The sequence below is a fragment of the Eschrichtius robustus genome, chromosome 3 (genome assembly GCF_028021215.1).
Source record: "Eschrichtius robustus isolate mEscRob2 chromosome 3, mEscRob2.pri, whole genome shotgun sequence".
Lineage (NCBI taxonomy): Eukaryota > Metazoa > Chordata > Mammalia > Artiodactyla > Eschrichtiidae > Eschrichtius > Eschrichtius robustus.
The window spans coordinates 18,943,624-18,969,690 of record NC_090826.1 but is presented as its reverse complement, the minus strand read 5'-3'; the positions used below and the strand labels follow the sequence as shown (position 1 = coordinate 18,969,690).

At 44.9% G+C, this 26,067-nt stretch overlaps 1 long non-coding RNA gene, 1 other non-coding gene and 1 pseudogene across 2 annotated transcripts; 2 read left to right on the top strand and 1 right to left on the bottom strand.

Moving 5' to 3' along the window:
* Positions 1–363: 363 nt before the first annotated feature.
* LOC137760889 (uncharacterized) lies at positions 364–5,692 on the bottom strand. The gene is made up of 3 exons (XR_011073378.1): positions 5,535–5,692; positions 4,784–4,862; positions 364–1,286 (listed from the first exon to the last, which is right to left on the bottom strand). It is a non-coding gene; the product is annotated as an uncharacterized lncRNA (long non-coding RNA).
* A 12,900-nt stretch (positions 5,693–18,592) lies between these two features.
* On the top strand, positions 18,593–21,537 carry LOC137760529 (RNA transcription, translation and transport factor protein pseudogene; annotated as a pseudogene).
* LOC137763259 (U6 spliceosomal RNA) lies at positions 19,516–19,622 on the top strand. The gene has a single exon (XR_011073802.1). It is a non-coding gene; the product is annotated as a U6 spliceosomal RNA (small nuclear RNA).
* Positions 21,538–26,067: the final 4,530 nt, after the last annotated feature.

Sequence of the window (26,067 nt, the reverse complement as noted above, 5' to 3'; positions counted from 1 at the left end):
CACTTTACTATGGCTCGGTCTTGAATTCTTACTTGTGCAAAGCCAAGGACCCTCACTTGGCAGCCTATCCCATCCCTATTGGTCACCTGCCCAAGACCGGGGACATGACCATCCTCTCGTGCCCCATTTTCCTGCAACATATAGGCACCTGCCCTGGAGGAAGGTGAAGATTTGTTCTAAGACACTGGGGGGTGGGGGGGTGGGCAGGGAAGCAAGGCAGACCCATAAACCAAACCAAATGAGTCCTAATCAAACAGGCAAGTTATCCAAGTATACATACAAATCCAAAAAAGGAAGCAAAATCATTTTTCTCCAGACCCACTCCCACCCCCTCCGCAGGCCTCACTTCGCATGTGCCCCCCTCCACTTATCTCAGAAAAATATCTGGAACAACAAAGATTCATCTTAACACAAAAATATAGAAGGAAACATAATTAACTGCGAATACTATGGCAAATATTAAGCCCACATGTAAAAATTGAATATCACTCGAAATTCAGGTTTGAAATTATCACCCTTGGTCACCCATGGGGCAGGCAGGGAGCCTTCGGGTCCTGGGTTCTCGGCTTTGTGCCCTGTTTCTAGCTCTCTTCCCCCACCCCCACCTCCATGGGGCTTCCTTAATTTCCCAAAAGTCTGACCTCATCCTGAGGGCCCATTCACTTACCTATCACATACAAGAGGGCCCTTCCACATCATTTTCCATTTACTAGAATTTTCTTTTCACCATTTTTTCCCCTGTCAGGAGGAACTTTTCCCTCCTGCTGGGAAAAAGGAAAAAATTCCTTTCAGTCAAGAGGTCAGGGACCATGACCTCCAGAAATGGTCCCCAATAAAGAGATTCACGGGTGAACAGGAATCTCCAAGAATTGCCACAATAACACACAGGGGTTTCCTTCTAAGGTTTGTGTGCACAAATGTGGTCCCATCAACAGAGAGACTGTGGTCCAACACTGATACGTGTGAAGGAGGAGGATGCCAGCTGCCTCCTTTCTGGGGTTCCTGGCCCCCTCTTGTATCTCTTCGAGGGCTGCCAGGAAGTGGTGTCTCCCATGTTCTCTGCCGACAGCCAACCACTCAGGACTGCACATCTTGTTGCCCCTCTTGGACCAAAGCCCCCCGTCTGCAGCCCCCACTGTGTCCTCAAACGCCGCCCAAACCAATGCTGTCCGAGGCACTGGTCCATCGGTCCTTGTCACATTGGCCTGGACACCAGCACACCTCTGACTCGCCCCTCATCTGTCCGTCGCTTTGAGTTTCCCAGGCCATTGCCAACTCCTTAGCAACTGTCAAAGATAAACAAAGCTGGACATGAGTTAAAAGGGCAAAAACAGATTTTATTCAGTAACTACCGACAGTAGGGATATTGCTGAGCTCCATGCACTTTGCGCAGAGGTGACTAGGGCATTTTAAAGGGAGAATGAGGGAGTAGGGAGGGGAGAGACTGGGAGACTGGAGGCCCTATCCTTCCTGATGAGTGCCTTTCAAAGGGATGACTCTCAGGTCCTTGGAAAAGACACTCCTGAGTTGTAGGAGTTACATATACATCTCAAAGGGACAGAGGGAGAATAAGCCTTTGTCAGTAAACGCTCTAGGAAAGGGAGGTCAGAGACCTAGGTCAGGCATTGGCTAAAACAAACAGTAAATTCTTTTGACAGCCCTGAGCTTTTCCAGACAGGAAGGAACTCAAAAGTGGGTTCTGAGGACTCAGGGATACAGCCTTAGGCTGCTAGAAGCCATGCTAGGGTTGGTCACGTCTCTTAGTGTAGGGGTTTGGATGGAGTCACCGTGTGCCAAGAGTTCTTGCATTTCTCCTTACCCATCACCCAGATCCCCACCCTTGGGCTCCTGACCTTGCTGTTGCTACCTGCCTGCCCGCCACCCACCTCAATTCTTGTCCACAAGCTGCCAACAGCACCACCCCAAATGCCACTTATACATCTGACTCTGCAGCCTGCTGGCAGGGGAAGGACTCAACTTTCTCTTTGCTTGGGTTTCTGGTGCCACAACTCTCTCAGCTTTTACACCAGGAGCATTTTCCTTCCCCAGTGTAACCATGAGCCACCAGCAAGAGTTCCAGCTACTGTATCACCCTGTGTGGAGAAGCCACTGCCCACACCTGTCCAAGGCCCCATAGCTGAGCCTGGCATGGCCACATTCCTTCTTCCCTATTGTCACTTCTCCTGGGGAACACAATTCCACCTACAATTGAGCTGATCCATTAACCCCCCACCCAGTCTACTCCCACCCCGACACCAAACATGCCCAGGTAAATTCAACCCCCAAGTGAGAGCAAAGTCCAAACTATTTTCCCTGGTGCTCCTAGGCCTATGTAAATAAACAGCTCTAACCATGCAGGAGGGTAGAGTTTTACAGCGTTATCCAGTGTGGTTTTTGTTCCTGAATCCTTCCCTTCATCAAGAAGCAGCTAGGGCATTTGAAGCTTACCCTCCAGGAAGTCATGGAGAACGCAGCAAAACAGAAAGTCAATTCTTAGTTTTTTTAGTTTCAAAATAGACCTTGGAAATTTATGGCCAAGGTCATATTTGAAAAAAAGAGGGTGGGGGTTGGGAGGGGAAAAGGCTGTTGAATTTTAAAACCTAAGTCATGAAAGATTCAAAGCACAATATTTATGTGTCAATAAATTCAGAAGAACGTGCAAGAAAGTAAAAGCAGTTTTTCCAACTGCAGGATTGAGAGGAGAGAGGTGAGTTGGGGAGGAGAGCAGGGAAGCTTAAGTGTTAGTGTGTCGCTGAGAAGGGGCCCTGCTCCCTGCCATCTTCAATCCCTGGCCCATTCTCGAGAATAGAAATGACAGTAGAATCCCGTAAAGGCTCACAGAGGACCCAAGAGCAGAGAATCACCCTTGCTGAGGCCCCAACCAACGCAACAGTTGACTGCAGCTGTGTGAGCAGTCCCAGCCAAGACCAGCAGAAATGCAGCCCAGCGCAGCCCAAATAGAAACCTGAGCAAATCATATGATTGTTGTTATAAGTCACTGAGCTTGAGAATGGTTAATTACACGGAAATAGATAAGTGAATTTGGACAAAATCGCTTTATTTGTTTAAATTTGTACTGGGAAAAAGAAATAAACAACATAATCATTTCTATAGCAAGAGGGTTATGTTTTTAAAGATGGGTAAACCTATGTATGCTTTCTATATGCAGAGAAAATGTCTGGAAGATCACAAAAGAGACTGAATGATGGCTGGAGAGAGGAGCTGTGCAGAGTGAAGCATACTTTCCACATGTTTGAGAGTTTATAAATGTGCATTACATTTATAATAAAAGGAAATTCATTGAGTACTTGGCTATATACCAGGCACTGTGCTAGGCATTAGGATCAAAAAATTGAGCTGGACATTGTCCCTGCCCTCAGGAAGCTCCCAGCCTAACGGTGACAGCCATGCAGACAGACCACTGATAGCAATCTGAGCAGAGAGAGGAAAGGCATAAAGAAGCAAATGGACAACTTTATGGGGCAGGGCGGGGAATGAGCACACTGGGACAGACTGAAAAAGTTCACAGAGGAGGCTTAAAAATAAGTAAATGCTGGTGGCATAAATGGGGGAGGACCTGAGAGTAGGGGTGGAAGGGGTGGCACTTCCCACCTCTGGGCTTCAGATCTTCCCTCATTCTAAAATGAGGGAATCAGGCTAAGGTATCTTGGACACCACTTCCAGTTCTGAAGCCCTAGGCCTTCCTTCACCTTCTCTCCCTCTGTTCAGGTAGCATATTCATCACACAGTGAGAATAAGAAAACTAATACCATATGCAGGGGAAGCTCAACATGTGGACAGAGCTGTAAACTGGGACTCAGGGATGTGAGTTTCTTAATCAGACTTCTGCAGGCAAATATTGTTTTGTCTTCTGTGATTCAAATGCCACATGTGTGAATTTCAGAGGTCAGCTGTAGGGGAGGAAAAATATTTCCTCTACCTATCTTAATTAAGTTCCTCAGTTGGGGCTCTGTAACAAAAGACAGATTAACAAGAGAAAACAAAAAGAATTTTGTCAACATGTATATTTCATATAAACATGGGAGAAACTCAGAGATGAGTAACTTAAGGAGGTAACTTAGAACTCAGGCTTATGTAGTTTATGTAGTATCTTCAACAAAGAACAATAAATTTGTAGAGCAATGGCAGGTCAAAAGAAAGAAGTTTTAGGCTTCAAAGGGCAACAAACTGTGTGAAAGTAAATACATGGGGGAAAATTAATGGAGTAACGTTTGTTTATTTGTTTGCAGTAACGTTTGTCTCTGGGCTGATAAGAGTCCAGAGTCTTATAGTAAAGGAAAATTTATATCCTGCCTTTAAGCAGAAATGGGGAAGGTATAGAGAGCTTTTCCTGCATTTGCTATTTCTTAATTGCCTTCAGCTCAAAATAATTCTTACAGGGACTTCCCTGGTGGCGCATTGGTTAAGAATCCGCCTGCCAATGCAGGGGACACGGGTTCGAGCCCTGGCCCGGGAAGATCCCACATGCCGCGGAGCAACTAAGCCCGTGCGCCTACAGCTACTGAGCCTGCGCTCTAGAGCCCACGAGCCACAACTACTGAGCCCACGTGCCACAACTACTGAAGCCCGCGCGCCTAGAGCCCATGCTCCACAACAAGAGAAGCCACCGCAATGAGAAGTCCGTGCACCGCCATGAAGAGTAGCCCCCGCTCGCCACAACTAGAGAAAGCCCGCGGGCAGCAGCGAAGACCCAACGCAGCGAAAAATAAATAAATAAAATAAATAAATTTATTTTAAAAATAATAATAATAATAATTCTTACATTAAAAAGGGATATTTCGACATATTCTGGTTTACTTCACAAGTTATGTAGACCAGCCATCCATCTGTAGGTGGAATCACTGAAAAAAAATGGGGAATTACAAAACAGAGGACACTGTCTTATCTTGGCACCCAAGGCAAGTTCCTAGAACCTCAGCAAACCAGGCAGTGGTTTGGGAAAGGACACTGGAGTCAGGAAGCAGTTCAAATCTGGATCCAGCTGTGTGACCTTGGGCAAATTACTCATTCAATTATTCTGCTTCTCCATTTACATGTTATTTACAAGTAACTGAGCCTCTGTGAACCCACTCAAGACTTAAAATCAATTTCAAACATAATCACATTAAAACACACACACACCTCTGAAGGCAAAGATGAGTAATGAGTATTTTTCCTGGAATTATAGTACACATCACATAGCAAAACTTCCCCAAAATCTTGACTTTGTAGGAGAGGTAAAAAAATTTTCCTTTTACACTTACGAGTTCTTAGCTGAGACCCTTGCAATAAAAGATAGAGAAAAGCATAAAAGAAAAAAGCAAACAGAAGTTTATTAACATGTATGGCTCATGTACACATGGGAGATACCCAGGAAAAATGAGCACCCCAAAGAGGTGGCTTTAGAATTCAGGATTAAATACGAAAGAGGTAAGGGAATGTAGGCTTCTTAGGGGAGAGTATGTAATTTTGGGGAAAGATGAATGGGCTCTTAGAAGAATACTGGGAGATAAGATAGTTTGTGACAAAGTTACCTGGGTGTGGTATTGACGTCCAGTCTCCTCTCCTATGATAAGAGTGAATCTTCCCCTGTTAACGAAATTCCCAGGGAGGGGATTTATGACATCTGAGTTCCTTTGGGAGGATTTATCTTTAGGCAGATAGGGGAGTTCAGAGGAAGCCTCTCCATGCATTTGTTGTTTTTCAAATGCCTACAGTTCGAAATAATAGATATATATCAAAGCAGCATACTTTGGGGCGTGGCATGCCCTAAACGCCTACAGTCATATTTTGTGGTGGCATATTCTACAGCCTTCAGCTCTTTCTTCAAATTCCTTTCCCTTTAGCAGCTGCTACAGTTGTTCCTCTCTCTGTCTCTCTCACTTATATCTTCCAGCCCCTCTTCACCCTCTTAGCTGCCGATCCCCCTCCAGCCTTACCCCCCAGGTCCAGCTATTCCTTTCTTATGAAGAGCAATGACTCCACCTAACACCCTCCTTAGATGATTATCTACAACTATTCATTAAAATACTTTTGGTCTCAAAGACTGGATGAAGAACATAGACCTTGCCAAGTGTTTGGAAGGATTAAATAAGAAAAGTATGTCTACTGCCCAGAGAGAGCAGACACAGCAAATATGTGTTCCTCTTTTTGCCTTCCTTTCTCCTGGACAGTAGTGGATATTCAGAAGTGGAAAACGGGGCAGAAAAGCAAGCTGCCTTAAGGAGAACTGTCAACCACTGAAAACCAGACTTTGTACTGAGATTTTGGGGCGTGTGATTTGAGTCCCCTCCCCGCTACACACACATCTTTCTAAAGTACCCCCAATCCCCCTTCACCCAGTCACACTACTGCCCTTAAACATTCTTCCTTGCTGCCACTTCACTACCTGACTCTTTCCCCACCTGTTCTTAGCTACCTACCAGTAGGTATTCATGGAAACATCCCTAAATAGGCAGGCAAGTTACTCACTGATAAAGGACCCTGCTCTCCCTTCTTGCTACCTTGAAATCCTTGCTCTACCCTTCTCACAAGGTATTGGTAGTGTTACCAAACCAAACATGGGCCCACTCACCCAATGTACAGCAAAGTCAATCTACTGACAGCGGGTTGCAGTAAAGGAGAGTGCAGCTTTTATTGCAGGACAAGCAAGGAGAATGGGCAGCTCATGCTCAAAAGACCTAAACTCCCAGATGGTGTTCAGGGGAGGGTTTTTAAAGGCCACATTCGGGGTGAGGGTTGAAGCTCACAGACTTTCTTCTGATTGGTTTGTGGTGAGGTAACAGGATGGTGTTTCAGGAGTCTTAATCATCAACCTTCTGGTGGCAACCAGTCTAGCATCTACATGATTGTGGTCAGCAAGTAGTCACCATCCTCCATCTGGGGGTGTGTGTGTGTGTGGGGGGGTGTCTTAGTATCTGAAGAACAACTCAAACATATGCATCAGATAGTTATGTATATCCCTTGAGGAAGAACTAGGACTCTGTTTTATCCACTGAACTATTGTTTCTAGACTGCTTTTCCTTTTTTTCTGCATTCCCTCACCTCCCTAATTAGTAATTGCTTGACTCTGTTCTTTGGAACTCAGGGAAGTCCGAGGAGACAAAAGCCTTTTTCTACAATCAAGAAACGGGGGACACAGAGGGGCTTTTGCACCTGGGAAGTCCCCACAGAATCCTGCTCAGTTTCAATCCCTGCTTTTCTTTGATACTCCTCAATCCTGAGGGGAAGGGGGTGGGATAATAAAGGGAATACAGTTTTGAATTGAGAGGTTAATCATAAACCCAGCATGGGGGCTTCCCTGGTGGCGCAGTGGTTGAGAATCTGCCTGCTAAGGCAGGGGACACAGGTTCGAGCCCTGGTCTGGGACGATCCCACATGCCGCGGAGCAACTAGGCCCGTGAGCCACAACTACTGAGCCTGCGCGTCTGGAGCCTGTGCTCTGCAACAAGAGAGGCCGCGATAGTGAGAGGCCCGCGCACCGCGATGAAGAGTGGCCCCCGCTTGCCGCAACTAGAGAAAGCCCTCGCACAGAAACGAAGACCCAACACAGCCAAGAAAATAAAAAATTAATTAACTAATTAATTAGTTAGTTAGTTAGTTAATTAAAAAATAAACCCAGCATGGGAACTCGGTTTTAGGGGAGCTCGGTATCACTAGTTCTAGTCCCTGTGAGCAAAACCCAATTGCACCCAGTCAGTGCTACCTCAAAACATGCTATGTGGCAGTTTCTTCTAAAGTTAAACAGTATTTAACCACATGACCCAGCCATTCCACTCCTGGTGTTACCCAGAAGAGGTTAAAGTATATGTTCACACAAGATTTATACACAAATGTACATAACAACTTTATTTGCAATAACTGAAGACGGAAAACAACCCAGATGTCTATCCGCAAGAGAATGGACAAGCTGTGGTCATGTTACGGAGTCCAAGCTTGTACTGCTCACCACGCAACAGGCCAGCAAGTCAAGAGATGAGTTGTTGGGACAAGGAAGAGTGAATTTACTCAGAAAGCCAGGAGACCAAGAAGTCTAGTGTCCCAGAGAACCAGCTTACCCGAGTTAGAATTCAGGCTTCTTGTATACGAAAAGGGGAGGGCGGGGGTGGGGAGGGTGGGTGGGGGGGGAGGTAGCTGGTTGCTGCAAAGTTCTTGGTGCTGGAATCCTTTGTTCCTGCAGCTGTCCCTGCAGGTCAGGTCACTATGTTCCTATAAACCTCCCACAAGACAAATGTTATTCTCTGTTCTGCAACTTTTCATGTCTATGTTAATGGAAAAGTGTTACACCTTTAAAGGTCAGAGCCTTGAGGATGGGCTATCCTGTATATTTCAGGCTACAGGCAACATTCTTTCACAAAGGTGCAGAGCCAGCATGACTAAGCACAGGCAACAGAGCTCAAGGGTTAGCTCAAGGGTTAGCGCTTGGACTAGATCCAATATGGAGTCAGGTTTGTTCTCTGTTACAGTCACTCCATACAATAGCACCAGCAATAAAAAGGAATAAACAGGCAACCACACAGATGAATCTCAAAAACGTTATGCTGAACAAAAGACACACGCCACAAAAGTGCACATACTAGATGGTTCTATTTACATGAACTTCTAGAAAAGGCAAAATGAATCCATGGTGACAGACAGCAGATCAGTGGCTGCCTGGGACCAGGGGTTGGGAGGGGGGAGGATAACTGCAAAGCAGCAGGAAGAAACTTTGGGGGGTGATGGAAAAGTTTTATATCTTAATTGTAGTGGTCATTACCCAAGTGTATATACATTGTCAAATCTCATTGAACTGTGCACTTAAAATGGGTGCATTTTATTAGATGCAGATTCATCAGTAAAGTTGAGCTTTTAAAAAAACTGTTCTGTTTCTGCAGGTCTCAGAGGCAGGCTCTGAATACAGCACCTGGTATGTAACAACTGATAGTAGTTATTCCAGTATCCCAAGGAAAACCATTCCCAATCCCGAATCTGGGGTGCCCTGGAGAACACCCCCCAGAAGTCTTTCTCACCCAGGGTTGGGTTTGTGCAAGTTCAAAAGCTGATTGAAAGGGGTTTCCTAACTCAGCTCTTCCTGCTGTGGCGGAGAGCAGGCCTGAACTATTTCAGGCCCAAAGGCAACATCCTTGAGAAGTTCTATCTGGAAGGAGTGGGAGATCACCATGGCAACCTGTCCCAGGCCCAGCCCTGGCCAGGCTCCAAGGCACACAAATAAAGCCACTGGAATGTGGTGCAGGGCAAAGGGTGGGAGGGTGGGGGGGGGAGGGGGAGAAAGTTGCCAAGTTTCCATGAAAACCAATAATGTGAGGCCTGAGGACCTGGGAGCTGTCAGGGAAGCTCAGGCCCCCACAGGATCAGCCCCAGGGAAATATAACACATTCACAGACAGACAGACAGACAGACAGACTTGTACACACACACACACACCCTGCTTGGAGAACAGCAGCACTGCTTTTTGAAAAAAGAGGCCTGATGAAATGAGAGCCCTGGCTTTAGAGCCTGACATACAGCCCTTCCAGTGCCGAGTGACACTTCCTAGTAACCTCAGGCAAGTTTCTGAGCCAGTTATCTACTTGGCCCACTCCCTCCCTTCTTTGCCCAGAGGTCACCTTCTCTCTGAGACCTTTCCCGGTAAGCTTACATCAAACTGCAGCCTCCCCTGACCCAAAGGCCTGCTCTGCTTTATTTTTCTTCATGGCACTTAGCACCACCTGACATATGAGATATTTCACTTATTCATCTTGTTTGTTGTCTTGTTCATGTCAGCTCCACAAGGGCGGGGATTTTCGTCTGTCTATGCTCTCTCACCAATGCCTAGAACAGTGCCTGGCACATAGTAGAAGTGCACAAGGAACATGACAGAGCATGGACTTCTCTGTACATCAGCTTTCTCATCAGCAAAATGGGGATAATTCTACCACTGTGGGGTTAATGGGAGGTTAAAGGAGTGGGTTTAAGGCTGTGAGTTAGGTCCCCAGCCCTTAGTGGGGTTCCACTACGGCAACTCACAGAGTCTTCGTTTAGTGAGGCTTAATTGTGAGCAGGTTCCTCATTACCGCCCTTCTGCACTTTGGTCCACATTTAAAAACAACTTTCCTGGGTTCTTACCTGCCACCCTAACCTGAGTCCAAGAACTTACCTGTGTCCATGTTCTGCAAAACCACTAGATATTAAAGACAATGGAATCAGAGATTTGATGCACAGAGGCATTTCTCTCTCTCTAAATATTTGTTAGGAGACTGAGCAAATGAACTAATTAATTCATAGGAAAACAAGGTCTTTAAAATGTACAGACAAGGACTTCCCTGGTGGCGCATTGGTTAAGAATCTGCCTGCCAATGCAGGGGACACAGGTTCGAGCCCTGATCTGGGAAGATCCCACATGCCACAGAGCAACTAAGCCCGTGTGCCACAGCTACTGAGCCTGCGCTCTAGGCCCGCAAGCCACAACTATGAGCCTGTGTGTCACAACTACCGAAGCCCGCGCACCTAGAGCCTGTGCTCTGCAACAAGAGAAGCCACCACAATGAGAAGCCTGCGAACCGCAACGAATAGTAGCCCCCGCTCGCCGCAGCTAGAGGAAGCCCGCGCACAGCAATGAAGACCCAACACAGCCAAAAAAATAAGATTAATTAATTAATTAAAAAAAATTTTTTTTTTATGTACAGACGATTTGTACAGGCAGGAAATGTTTAACCTGTCAAAGGAGAGAACAGGTATTTCTTGCCTTCTTTGAATGTGCCAGGTGGCGTGTTAGGCACCTGACATGTTTTATATTGTTTCATCCTGTGTCAACCTTACAAGGAATGTATCCAAGAATGAACAAACTGAGGTCAGGACACTGGCCTGAGGCCGCAGAGCATTAAGTAGTGGGACAGGAGTTGAACCCAGAGTTGACAAGCCCCACAGCCTGTGTTCCTCCTGCCGCCCCACCCCACCTCCTTTGAAAATTCATTTGGTAAAAGGCCTCTTTGCCAAGCTAGGGACTTTGGATACATTCTGTTGGCAATTCTAAAAAAAGCAACTGATTATAAATATATGGGAACTACTAAGGAAGGAGGAATTATTTCTGCCTGAGATAAATCAGAAAAGCTACCGAGGGGAGGTGGGACTTGTATTTCTATTTCATTTAACTTGTGTTTGCAGAGGTTATCACTGGCTTTTGGTTCCAACACATGACAATGAACAGCACTTTGTATTCATATGAGTTTTCCATCTTGTCATGTTTTCAGCAGGTCATTCCTTTGGGACCCCGTACTTTTACGTATAGCCATCTATAGCCGTTTACATCACTTCATTGCCAGAATTTATCATGTTCTGGCAACGGCCTCTTTCCAAGGGGCTGAAGCCTCCGACTACAAACCTTTAAGAAAGCAGAGAGCGTGGAGTTTGGAGCCTGCTTGAACCAACTCTCCTGTTCAGTGACTTCACAGAGGTAGCTTGAAATTAGCCAAGACGAAAGCATTTACACGGCAGAAACCGACAAATGCTTTAAACTGAGGCTCTTTTTTGTTTCCCCTAGAGAGCCGGTTGTTAAACATTGCACCAACACACAGTTGGCTTAGCTATTGTGAAAGAGCAGAGAGAATCCTGGATAGAAGTCAGAAAACTTGAGTTTTAACCTGGTGATATTACTAACGCACTTCAACCTCAGGCAAGTCGTCTCACCTCTCGGGGCCTCAGTTCCCTTTTCTATTAAATGGAGGGAGATTGACTAGATTCAAAAACCAGTATTGTTAGGCCCCCAAGTTATTCCTCAAAAAGAAAACAGTTTAGAAGTTGTTCAAGCAATCTTCAATATTAAAAAGAATGAAAGAAAGAAAAGAAAACCATGCATGAATCCCCTGATAAGACCCAATAGGTTAACTTAAGGAATAAATCGTGTTTACTGGTTAAAATCTTTCAAAATCTGAAACTCAGGGGAAAGAATAAAAGCAGTCAGCCCTCTGCTCCCCTCAATCCAATATATTGAGCACCGGAAATGGGGCAGTCACTGCTGGTCACTGATGCTGTCTTGCTGGGGAAGACACAGTCCCTCCTCCCGGGAGCTTGCAGACTAAGGAGGTAGATAGACAAGCAGGCGAGCATTGTAACAAATGGGATCCATGCTCTGATGAAGGAAGAACCAGGCTTTAAGGGAGCATAGACCAGGGGCACTGTCAGTGTTGGGAGAGAAGAGGAGGTTTCTTGGAAGAAGAGACATCTAATGGGAATTAAAGCCCAAAGGTCAAACAGAGTAGGAACATTGGGGGGAATTTTGCAGGCGTGGAAAGTAGCTGAAAAGCATGGGACTAGCTGATGCCAGAAAGGCACACAGGGCCTTTTGTATGAGGTAAGGGAGTTCAGAATTTATCTTTAGAGTACCGGGAAGCCATTGAAACGTGTGTAAACAGGTGAGTAATTTGAACGTTATAGAGCTCATTCAGGCTGTTATGTTGGGCAGGAATGGAAAGGAAGCAACACTGTTAGCTGGGGCACCAGTTCAGAGGCTCTTGCAGCAAAACAAGAGTCTGGTGACTTGGTAGAGAGTGAATGCATTAGGGCGTGTATAAGTACCCCGAGGGGGCTGTAACAAAGTACTGTTACCGAACAGGGTTCTTGGCCTTCCCCAAGCAATAGAAATTGACTAGAGGCCAGACAAGAAATTCAGGCATGGCTTTATTGGCGCCTCTGCTGCCCCAGGGGAGAGTGAGAACAAACAACAGGTTCCCTTGCTTGCTCCATCACTGAGGGGGTGGAGAGCTTGTTTCTTATATGGGGTGAGGGTAGGGATGCGTCCAGAAGTCGGGCCAGAGGGGTGGCTTAGGTGGTGTTGTGTGCAGGGGGTATGCGCTGCTTTTGCTCCTGACACCCTGTTTTTTCTCCAGGCTCTTCAAAAGTGGCATTTGGGTTTTTCCGTCTCTTTGTATCTTTTGGGTCCAGAATTTGTCCCAACTGCCCATGCAGGCAGTTATTTTTAGTCCCATATAGTTTCTTTGTATTTTGTTGCTCAAGGAGAGGTGTGTCAGGTGCAAGCATTGCAACACTGCAGCAAAAGTATCCCAGGTCCCCAGCAAAGGGTCCCAGATCCCAGCCTGTCTCAGTACCACAAATTTGGCAGCTTAAATAACAGAAATGTATTCTCTCACAGTTATGGAAACTAGAAGTCCAAAATCATGGTGTCAGCAGGGCTGAGCTCCCTCTGAGACTCTGGGTAGAATCCTCCTTCCTTCGCCCTAGCATCTGGTGGGGCCATCAATCCTTGTGTTCCTTGGCTTGCAGCTGTATCTCTCCAATTTCTGCCTCTGTGTTCTCCCTGTGGGTCTTTGTCTCTTCACGTCATATTCTATAGACGCCAGTTGCATTGGATTAAGGACCCACCCTGCTTCAGCATGATCTCATCTTAACTAATTACATCTGCAACGACCTTATTTCCAAATAAGGTCCCATTCTGAGGTTCTGGGGACCAGGAGTTTAACATAGCTTTTAGGGGGACACAATTCAACTTGTAATAGGGAGAGATTTAAAAATTGAATCAATAAAACTAATAAATGTATTAGGTACTGGGGGAGGGGCAAATAAAGGATATAAGTCAAGGGTTGCATGTTGATTTCTGAGTAGATAGTGGTCAAGGGAACCAAGTAGGGAACACAGGAAGGGAAGTGGATTTCAGGGAGAAAGTGATGAGTTTCATTTTGGATGTGTATCAATTTAAAAATGTGTTTGGCAGCAAAAAAACAACCCCAAGGCTATGGGGGTTTCCTTGTCCCATATAACAAGCCCAGAGGTACGCAGTCCAGAGCTCGTACAGTTGTACCCCATTGCCATCAGGAAGCCATGCTCCTTCTGTCTTTCCAGTTGCCAACATTACCATGTAGGGCTTCACCCTCCTGTCTGTGTGTCCTGGTCACCTACAGGCTATTCCAGCTCCAGCAACTACATTCCAGACAAGCAGAAGAAGAAGGAGGTGAAAACAGGAGGAAACTGTTAGAAAAGCAAAAACATCCCAGAAACCCTAAGCCTGTGTGTCATCTGGCCACCTCTGCCTGCAAAGGAGACTGAAGTGGACAGTACTTTTAGCTGGCACATTGCCACCCTGAACAAAATCAGGGCTCTGTTAAAAAGAGATAAAGAGAGAGTAGATTTGAGGTAGAAAAACAGCAGTTTCTGCCACAGTCCACCCCTTTGGCTAGCCAACATTCAAACACATCCTTCTTCCCATAAATAAAAAGCACTTACCCCTCCCCAAGAAATACAGATGCAAAGTTCCATCTCGTCACCGACTCCAGTGTGAAGTCCAGGATCTTTAGAGGCTTAGAGTTAAAATGTTGCTTCCCTTGAGCAAGGATTCATAAGCTTAAAGCTGAAAGGCTAGTTTCTCTCCCCAACAGTAGCGAGTTGTAGATACAGATACAGATGTAGATATAGATATAAATAGAGATAGCTATAACTTAAGTGATCACTTATACAAGTGATTGATTGATTGATCACATTTTAAACCCTCTTTGGGAAGAGGGGAGCATGGCCAACACCCAGCTGCCACTGGTCCATGGTGCCCATACACTCCCACTGGGCAGGAACAGTGAGCATTCACTGTCCTGGCAGTGGAACTCCTTGGTTAGCTCCTTAGCAGCCCTCGTTCTGGCCTCTGGAAGAATTCTCCTTGTTTGCTATTCCCTACTGAAACCAGATGGCACTTTTCAGATGGCACTTGAACCCAGTCAAAACTCAGATTGGGACTTGAACCCACGATCCCTGACTTAGGAGGGAACTCGAACCCACTGTCTTTTTTTTTTTTTTTAATAAATTTATTTATTTATTTATCTTTGTCTGCGTTGGGTCTTTGTTGCTGCGAGCTGGCTTTCTCTAGTTGCGCGAGCGGAAGCTACTCTTTGTTGCGGTGCGTGGGCTTCTAATTGCGGTGGCTTCTCTTTGTTGCAGAGCACGGGCTCTAGGCATGTGGGCTTCAGTAGCTGTGGCACGCGGGCTCAGTAGTTGTGGCACACGAGCTTAGTTGCTCCACGGCACGTGGGATCTTCCCAAACCAGGGCTCGAACCCGTGTCCCCTGAATTAGCAGGCGGATTCTTAACCACTGCGCCACCAGGGAAGTCCCCCCACTGTCTTTTACTTGAAACCACTCACCTGGTGTCTGGACTTACTGAAGCTCAGGTTCTTTGTCTCAGAGCAGAAAGAATTCAGCAAGAGGCAAAGCAGCAGGCAAAGAGTAAGTTTATTAGCACGGGACGCTTGTGAGAGATACAAGCGGGCAGGCAAGAAGGCTCTACCCCGAGGACTGAGAGGACTTTATTTTTATAAGCAAAAGAAAAGTGGGGAGGGGGAGAAGACCACCTTCTTCCTCATTTGGGTGTAGATATCAAGGCTTGTATCATTAGTTCCTCCTTAAACCCTATATGGTCTAACCGGGACTGCCATGACACCATTTAAATCATATGTATATTAGCAGAAGGGTGGTAATATATACTAAAATCTGGTAATTCATCTCAGGTTTCAGTATAATGTCTCCTTTCACTTAGTGTTTTTCCCCTTTCACCTCTATTCCTATGTTGGCTACAGGCAGAAATGCTACTCTTCAAGGACCATTAACTCCCTGACTTCATGTAACAAGATTCAGACCCCATTATCTATTGTCTTGTGTTTCAGGTCTGTGGCTTGAGTGTGCCTGGTGCTTGAATGTGCCTGGTCTTCCTTCAAATTAGTGTAGATTGTTACTAGGTTACTGGATTCTTTTCTTGAGTGGTCATTAGCCTACAACAGTCTCCCAAACTCCCTTAAAATTCCCTCTCTCTGTCTCTAATCCCCTAGTGGAATTTTTTGTTAAAATAACTATTTATTTATCCTACTCTATCCCTATCACTGCGGCTGCACCTGATTCGGGCACTGGGAAGAATACCCTTCCTGGAGGCTGTCAAGCTTCAGTAGACACTGCTGCTCATGTAGATCAGGTCCCATCAATGACTTAGGGGTTTCACAGGCTGTACTGAACAGCCTGGGGGATTCTTTGATAATCCAAACCTTCAAGATCTTAGCAGGCTTCCTCTATTTGTTTCAGTTCTATGAATAACCCTCATCAAAAGATCTTGCCCAGCTCTTTTCCAGAGCTGAAAATTGGCAGAATATGCCAACCCCAAATATGCTACTTTGCCATAAGGATTATTTTGAGCTAAAGACATTTGAAAAGCAGCAGGTACAGGAAGGACACTCTGAACACCTGTGCCCACCCCCTACCCCCTGCACTTTTCTTCCTGAAAGCAGGAGATAAATAACTCCCTAGTGCAAGATGCCAGGAGGAAAGAAACATTCTTACCACCAGAGATGGGGGGTGGAAGCAGGAGAACTCTATACAAACAGACAGACCTTTTTAAAACAACCCATCCTACCTTGGTCTCCCCATATATTTTACTTTTCCACAGTTGCTCCTCTTTGTTCAACTAAGTTTATAAACACTTGGGCCTTTCGGCTTTGGGCGGGGCGGGGTGGGGGGGGAGGTCAGGGGGGGGCATCTTCATTTTCCTATGGGAAATGTCCACATAAAAATCCATATGCTTTTCTCCTATTAATCTTAGTCAATTTAATTCTCAGGCCCAGCCAGAGACCCTGCGAGAATAGAGATACAATTCTGCCTCCCCTACAGATTTAAGCCTGAAGACGTGATTTTTTACCTCTGTATTCTGCCAACCTACTTCTCACTTAAAGGTCTTTGTCTTGAGGCAATCCAAAATTAAAGATGGGGGCAGGCTGGAGTGGGGAAGGAAATGCCCAATGCCCTCTTTGCTGGTAGACCTACTCCCTTGAACTGGCAAATACTTCTTAATGGAAAATGTCTTTTGGAGGACTTTGCCAAAATGGGCAGGAAATCAGTACACAGCAACCTTCTAAATGTTTTCTACCATTTCCTCTAGCCCTGATTGGCATGACTCTGTCCCAGTGTGTAGCAAAAAACAGTTTGATTGGATGCCACTGCATAACAAAGCTCACCAGCTTTCCAGGCTGCAGCTGTTGGGACCTCATTAACTACTATTCTCCTCCACTCCGTCAATTCCACAGATTAGGGCCTGTGACTTCCAGAAACCACCTTAAAATACGAAAGTCTACATGCATCAGGGTTCTTAATTGTAAGCAACAGAAGCTGATCCTGGCTGATTACAGAGAAAATAAATGTATTTAAAATAATCTCAATAGCCCACAGAATCTGTGTGAAACTGAAGAAATTGGCTCAAGATTAAGCTTCCAAGAAAAGGATCGAAAACCGAAAACCTGGCCTGATGAAGAAACTGCTGCTTCTGCTACTGCACTTGCCACCATGATGTGCTAATGTGCCATCTGCATTTCGACCAGAATCTCCATTTGATTATAACCACCGCTACACCAGTAATGCTATCACCTGTGCATCAAGAGCTCAGCTCGACTTGAAAACGCTGTATCCCTGAAAGCAATTCACCTCTGCCACTGCCAGGAAAATGGTTTCCACACCAAGCCTCCTTCCTCAGACTGTGCCATTCTGAATCAAAGTTTCATATGGGCGAGTCCCATTGGTGGAGAATAGCTCACAGGCCTAAGCCTGACCACAAAAGAGACTGGGGAACACCTTTCTGAGGAAAAGGGACTGATGAGGCTGGAAATTCCCCCAAACAGAGCAAAAAGTACTGAGAATCCAGAAAACATAGCTATGTGGGGCACTCAAGTGGAGCAATCTGGTAGATGACGACTATGCATATCTATAGTCTGGGAGAGCTGCCTGGGCTTGGGAGCACAGAGGTGGTATTATGGTTTGAATTGTGTCTCACCAAAATTTATATGTTGATATCCTCCTCTCCATTACCTCAGAATGTGCCTTTATTTGGAGATAGGGTCTTTCCAGAGGTAATCAAGTTAAAAAGAGATCATGAGAATTGGCCCTAATCCAACATGACTGGTGTCCCTCTAAAAAGGGGAAATTTGGACACAGAGAGAATGCCATGGAAAGATAAAGGCAGCAAGCCAAGGAACATCAAAGTTTGCCAGCAAACCATTAGAAGCTAGGAGAGAGGGAGGGAACAGGTTTTTTCTTCACAGGCCTCAGAAGGAACCAACACCACCAAACCTTGACCTAGGACTTCGAGACAGCAGTGAGCGGTCCCAAAGAGAGATAGTAGTTCCCTGCCCAGGAATTGAACCTGGGTAGCCTGGATGAAAACCAGGAGTCTTAACCACTAGACCACGAGGGGCTAGAGGCTGGAAGTAAAGTGGCCCTGGCTCTTGTCCCTGTTTGAAAGCAAGAATGTTTCAAGGAGGCAGAAACTGTAAAAACGAGTACAAAGTTTATTATTAGAGACACAGCACAACAAGTGGGAGAGCACACAGAGAAAGAGTTTAAGACTGAAGCAAGGCTGAAATATACACCCAGAGAGAAAGGGTGTGGGCGTCCTTCCTAATAAAGAGGAGCGCAGGAAAGAGGTGATTTAAATCACTTGTATAGAGCAGTCCTTCTGGGTCTTGGTTTACCTTTGGCCAATTATCTTGTTTCTTTTTTCACACCTGACTGGGCCCAGGATCCTCCCCAACGTGTGTGCTCAACTTTTCGCTAAGACGGATCCCACAGCAGAGGCCTGTGACGGTATGTCCACCCTTATTATGGGGTGGCGGCCCCTCCTTTTCGACCCCCAAGGAGTCTTTCTGCTCCTGCGCAGTCGGCGAAGTTTCCCTGACCTCAGCAGTGGTTATCTTACTTCTTTATTCCAGCAGAGCTCAGCTTCTGCCACTAGCTTTGTCCTTGGAGTGTCTGGGGAAAAACAAAGCTTCACTTTTAGTCCACTTGACAAACACGAGCTCTCCAGCCCAGGAGCCCATCTACCTCCTACCTCGGAAGGGTAAGGAAGGGAAGCGAGGGCTAATACCTGGGGACATATTAAAGGGAAGGCATCTCTTCCTCCATGAGAAGAAGGAGGAAAAGCCAGATGCAGGTGAGATGAGGATTCCTGGGCTGTGACCTATTAGGAAGCATTCTCAGGAATAACCTGAAGGGAAGCAGAAAAAGAAAACAGGAAGGGAAGGGGGCCGAGCAAGAATGCCATGACAGCAAAGTGCCATGAAGAGCACCCTGACTTGGGTTCATCCCCCCGGGGAGCTCTCACACCTCAGAGTCATCCCAGTCATGGGGCAAGTTTGTGGGGGTATTTATACCCCCGAACCCGTCAGTCAAAGGTTAAGAGCTGCCCTTTGTGGGTGGAGGTGGGGAGGATGAAAATTCCCGGCCACCTCAGGTTTTCTGTGCAGGCAGAGTGATTCAGGCAGCCTGAGGGCAGTCCTCAGACAAGAGACAGAGGTGCTGGCTGTGGGGAGTGAAGGCACATGGAGGTGCTGGTGTGCCCTCAGACAATGAAGGAATCCAAGGTGACATGGGCAGAGTTCTGGCAGCCTCTGCTATACAGCTGTGGGTTGGCAGGACAACAAGAGAGTAACACATGAAAGATTCTATATCCCCTTCTATTCTATAGGGAAGACATTTGAGGAGAATGAAGAAGGTTTAAAGTATGAAAGAGGTGCTCGCTTCAGCAGCACATATACTAAAATTGGAATGATACAGAGAAGATTAGCATGGCCCCTGTGCAAGGATGACACTCAAATTTGTGAAGCGTTCCATATTTTGGGGAAGCAGATTCGTGAAGGATTCCGTATTTTTGGGAAGCAGCCGTATAGCACAGGGAGATCAGCTCGGTGCTTAGTGACCACCTAGAAGGGTGGGATAGGGAGGGTGGGATAAGATGGTAGGAGGGAGATGCAAGAGGGAGGAGATATGGGGATATATATACATGTATAGCTGATTCCCTTTGTTATAAAGCAGAAACTAACACACCATTGTAAAGCAATTATACTCCAATAAAGATGTTAAAAATAAATATATTTATTTATTTATATAATAAATAAATAAAATTATTTTATTTTATTTATTTAAAAAATAAAGGGCTTCCCTGGTGGCGCAGTGGTTGAGAATCTGCCTGCCAATGCAGGGGACACGGGTTCGAGCCCTGGTCTGGGAAGATCCCACATGCCACGGAGCAACTGGGCCCATGAGCCATGATTACTGAGCCTGCGCGTCTGGAGCCTGTGCTCCGCGACGAGAGAGGCCGCGATAGTGAGAGGCCCGCGCACCGCGATGAAGAGTGGCCCCCGCTTGCCGCAACTAGAGAAAGCCCTCGCACAGAAACGAAGACTCAACACAGTCATAAATAAATAAATAAATAAATAAAAGAACGTGAATTTCTAAAAAATAAATAAATAAATTTATTTATTTATTTATTTATTTATATAATAAATAAAAAATAAAGTATGAAAGAGAAAGCTGATCAGGAAGGTACAGAAAGATTGCCAGGCAACAGTGAAGTCCCAGTTGAGAGAGAGACCATGACCTTGTTATGGCACAAACACCAACAGCATCCAGGTATAACAGGACGGTGGGGCAAAAGAGGAGTGATTGGCAAAGATGTGGTAAAGGCATTCGGTCTTTCCTGGGCAGGAAAGGAACTTAGAACCTTAGAACTGAATAGAAAGGGAGACAACGGAGAGGCCAGGGGCTTGGCAGTTTTAACAAATTTGAAGAACAGGTATTGTGGGAGCAACTGTGTTAAAACAATGTGGAAGGATGAGAGGGTGTGGTCCCAGATTTAAGAAATGATGATGCAAGGTCCAGGCTGTGGCCACTACGGTGGGTTTACCTCAGGTGGAACAGAGGGGAAGGTCACTGGAGTTGAGGAGGTCAAAGAACCAACAGGCTGCTCTCACTACGTTGCTGGTGCCTGAATCACCCACTCCTCTTCCCCTCTCCTCTCCTGGCTGAAGCCTGGGGGACCACAGCCAGAAGCTGGGACCACCGCAATCCTGCCAACTACAGAGCAAAGATGAAACAGAATTTAGAAACAATTGTTTGGCTTGAAGACCAGAAAACCAGACACTATGAGATTAAAGACAGAAATAATTTAAGAAACGTTCACAGCAGTGACTGACCCAAGTTCTTTGAAAGGTATCTCAGCGCCATGAACTGTTTTTTCAACATCGCCAAGTAGCAATTGACTGGCTTCTTGGTTTAGCTATTAGACTTGACTATGGAGGTAATGCTGAAAAATACAAAGACTTGGGACTTGATGGTGCAAAACATGCAGACAGTGCAACGAAAAATGCAGAGCCAATGATCAATTTGGATGTAAATAATCCTGCTAGGAAGGCTGGGGTAAAGGCTTTGCTAACCTCCTTTGGGTTCAGCGTCACAGTGATTACGTGGTAACGATTAAGGCAATTCTCATTATGGTCCAGGAGCTCCTGAACAGGATGCAGTTGCTGGAGGAAATCGAACAAAAGAAGGCTTGCCTGTTGCTTTAGACAAACATATTCTTGGTTTGGACACAGGAAATGCAGTTCTCCATGAAGCTACTCAAATTCTGTTGCATATAGAAGAGCTCAGAGAGCTGCAGACAAAAATGAATGCAGCCAGAGTGGCTGTTCAGTCGATTCTTGCTGATCCAAAGACAGACCACAGGCTGGGGAAAGTTGGAGGACGAACACTGTAGGATTTCAGCTTCTCACCCTGCTTAGTACAATTGGGAACCACGTACACTCTGGCATATGTTTGGAAATCAAATGTCACATTTTCAGAGGAGAAACCCCAGAAAATGGATGATGGTCTAGAGATTTACCATCATTGCTTTTTCTTTAATAAAGTTCTAGGAAGTGGGGAAAAGAAAAGAGAACTAACAGGATGGGTGGAACGGGTCATGTACGTGGACACTGAAGACGCACAGGAAGCCTCAGAGCCAGGGAGAAATGCTGACAGTAACAGCCATCACTGACACATACTGAGTGCTTCCACCTGCTTTATCTCATTTCATCCTTCTCTTCCTTCAGGTCTTAGCTTAAATGGCACCACATTCCCTAACCCCCTTCCCATCATAGTTCTCCTTCATTCTGTCTCAAACTCTTCATAGAACATATATCAATTTATAATTATTTTCTTCTGTTCACTTTTTAGCTGAATGACTGTCGAACGCCAGTAACTATTCTCCAAGGTGGTTACTATTACTATCCCATTTTACATCTAAGAAAATTTAAGCTCAGATATTATCAAGTGCTTTACCCAAGAGCACACAGTGAGTAAGTGGCAAACCTGAGACTGGAACCCAGGAACATCTGACTCCAAAGCCCACATTCTTAATGGTAACACCTCCAAAAACTTTTCAGTGACTGACAGGAGATGACCAGGAAGTGGGGAGAGAGCAGGGCAGAGATGGGTATACTGCCCTGTTCTCAGGTTATACGGTAGTTGTAGGACCAAGGACCTCCATACTAGAAATAGTTCAGAAAGTAGCACTGGGAAGGAAGGAGGGCTTTTAACCTACCTTCTGACCCCAGGTGTTCGAGGCGTGGGCAACGCATAGTATCCTTTTGAGAGAGCTGCAGAGAAATCTCTCGGAGGAGCTCTGGGTTTCTATTAGCCAAGAGGTAGAGGGAAATTTCCATGAAGAGCTCACACTCCTCGGGAGGGTTTGCTTAGCATAGGATGAGGCTCCAGGGGGTGCAGTGGGAGGCGTTAGGGGAGCAAAGCAGCAGGAAGAGGCAACACAGAGCAGAATGTAGACGAGGGTGTGAAAGAAGATATATAATGGGGAGGCTTATATTTTGAGCACTAAACCAAGGATCAGAGGGTTGTGGGGAAGGTCAGGTTCAGCTGGCCACATATTTGCAAAGAATCATTCTTACCAGTCCTCTGATGGGCAGGAGAAATTCAGAGCATTCTGGAAGAAGTCAGTCTTGTCCTAAGTTGGTTGGGTTTTGAAGACGGTCTCATCCAGGTACACTGACCCATGAGAGTTCTATTTAGTCCCCAGGACTCTATCAGCAGTTGAACACAGCAGAGGGAGTGGACATGATTCAGGTCTCCAGGAATGTGTCAGGGATGGCCTGTACTGATTTGCTTCAAACGGAATCAGACAGCACAACAGGGTAAGCCTGCAAGTCCCTAGGCAAAAACTGTTTACTCAGCTCTGTAACTCCAGAATGTAACAGATGCCCACCTCACATACCAGAATGAAGCTCGCTAAATGCTTGTTGATTGAATGATTGCGGGTTTATACTCTTTGTGATGGAATTCAGCACAGCCATCTAGTAATATGGAGTATTATAGAGACATTTAAGTTCAAGATTAGATTTGAGTAAAGATTGAATCAGTAGGTCTCCCCCGCAAAATCCTTGAAATATAGCAAAATGGATACTATTTTTTTGTGTGTAGTGAAAAAGCCTAACATAAGATTTTCCATCTTAACCATTTTTAAGTGTACAGTTCAGTCGTATTAAATATATTCACATTGTTGTGAAACACATCTCCAGAACTTTTTCAGCTTGTAAATCTGAAGCTCTATACTCATTAAACAACCCCCCTTTTCCCCCTGCTCACCAGCCCCTGGTACCCACCATTCCACTTTCTGTTTCTATGAATTAGACTACTTTACATACCTCATATAAGTGGAATCATACAGTATTTACCTTTTTATTATTGGCTTATTTCGTTCAGCATAACATCCTCAAGTTTCATCCATGTTGTAGCGTGTGACAGGATTTCTTTTCTTTTTAAGGCTAAATAATATTCCATTGTATGCATATACTATATTTTGTTTATTCATCTGTTGATAGACATTTGGGTTGCTCCTACCTCTTGGCAGTTGTGAATAATGCTACTCTATATATGGTTGAACAAATATCTCTTTGAGACCCTCCTTTCAATTCTCTAGGATATATATTCAGAAATAGAATTGCTGGACCACATGGTAGTATTATTTTTAATTTTTTGAGGATCTTCCATACTGTTTTCCATAGTGGTCGCACCATTGCACAATCTTGACAACAGTACACAAGGGTTCCAATTTTACCACATCCTCACCAACCCTTCTTATTTTTTTTTATAGCCTTTCTAACGGGTGTGAGGTGTGGGTGTGAGATGTGGGGTTTTTTTTTATAGCCTTTCTAATGGGTATGAGGTGATATATCATTGTGGTTTTGATTTACATTTCTCTGATGATTAGTGATGTTGAGCATCTTTTCACATGCTTGTTGGCCACTTGTATTCATCTCTGGAGAAATGTTTATTCAAGTCTTTTGTCTATTTTTTGTTTGGGGTATTTGGGTTTATTTTTGTTTGCTTTAGGAATTCTTTATTTATTCTAGATATTAACCCCTTATCAGACATATGATTTGCAAATAATTTCTCCCATTCCCTAGGTTGCCTTTTCTTGTTGATTGTGCCCTTACATGCACAAAAGTTTTTAAATTCGATGTGGTCAAAATGTAGAAGATTTTTTTAACCACAATGAAGTAGCTAAGAGATCGTGGACTAATACATCTAATGTTGGCAAGAAAATCTTGCTTACATGATTAGGAAGATATTCAAGGTAAACTGACATTTTCACTAAAACATCTCTTTATTTGAAGTGTTGGCTTTGGAAATGAGCCTGCAATTACTCTAGGCTGTATTCCTCAAGGGGCTCAGTGCAACACTGGACCTGCTTAATACAGTAAAACTGATGTTATAAAACTTGGTGCAATAAGATGACAACAACAAAAACTAAAAAAACTAAAAAATAAAATGAAACATGGTGCAGAAATTATCACTAAGGAAATGTATTAAGCAAAACCAGTAATATTAGTGGTTTAAAAGTTGCCACCTGGATTATGCAGCCATTACTTTTGTTTGTTTGTTTTTCGTCCGCACCACGCAGCATGCAGGATCTTAGCTCCCCCACTGGGGATCAAACCATTGCCACCTGCAGCGGAAGCATGGAGTCTTAACCACTGGACCACCAGGGAAGTCCCACAAATGTTAATAAAACCCTGAAAGGACATGATAGAATGCTTTGGAAGTAATGTTAAGAAAAAAAAGTTAGATATAAAATTGTAGAATTCATTTTCATAATTTTAACAAAACACATGCAAGACCATAAAGCTGAAAATTCTGACGGAACATTGCCAAGACACATTAAAGAAGACCTAATTAAACAGAGAGGTATACACCATGTTTATAGATTGTAACATTCAATATTGTTGAGATACTTTAGTTATCTTAAAACCACTAATGCCCATCAGCAGTAATTCATTATTTGAAATGGTGGTTTATGTTTTATATTACTAACAACTGAAAAGTGTAAGCATTTTACTGGGATACTCTATATTGTTGAATTTGATTGATTTCAGGGTGGGCGCAACAAAAAAGTAGTTTCTGAACCTGCAAAGGAGATGACCAGAGCTGGGATTGTGGGTTTTTTACTGGGGACAATCCTATTTTTTACTGAGTGACTGTCCTACAAGTGAGCAAATCCTTTCTGACTCCTCTTCAGCTATAATAATCTGGGATTAGCCTCAGCTTCAGAGGTAGAAGCAACATGTGGAATCACCTCTCAAGATGGTATGAATAAAATAGTCCCTAGGGCAAGAAATCTTAAATTTCCCCATCAATAAAAAGAAAGTATTCCCATGCCCCTGGGTGATGGAGCTGTATTCAGATAAGGTTAGAGCTGTAGATCACTGGAAAATTAACTATTCACGTGAAAGTCATTAACTGGTCTCACGCCCTAGGGCACTCCAATATGAAAAGTCAAGTTGAAGAGGGAGAACCAGCCAGCAAGGGAGACTGAAAAAGAGTGTCTACTAGGATGGGGTGGGGAACCCTGTGTGGTGTCGTAGAAACCAAGTGAAGAAAGTATACTAGGTACTGTATGAATCAGGATCCAATCAAAGGAAAGCAAACCAGTTCTAGGTATTTCAGACAGAAGAATTTAATAAAGGAACTGGCTACAAGAGTATTAGAAGAGATGGAGGAGCAGAAGAGGAGAGGGGCGATTACTCAAAGATTATTAACTTCAGGAAGCCATCACCACTCTGGGCTAGAGGTGCAAAAATGTTACCTGAAGCCCGGGGCACAGTATCCCTAAGGTTCCTGTTGGTTGTTGGAGCCCAGTTGTCTGAGCAGGAGCCTGGGAGCCTGCACTTACAGGTTGTTGCTCCTGTGTCCACAGGCACCACCCAGATCCACTACTGCCATTGTCACTAGAGCC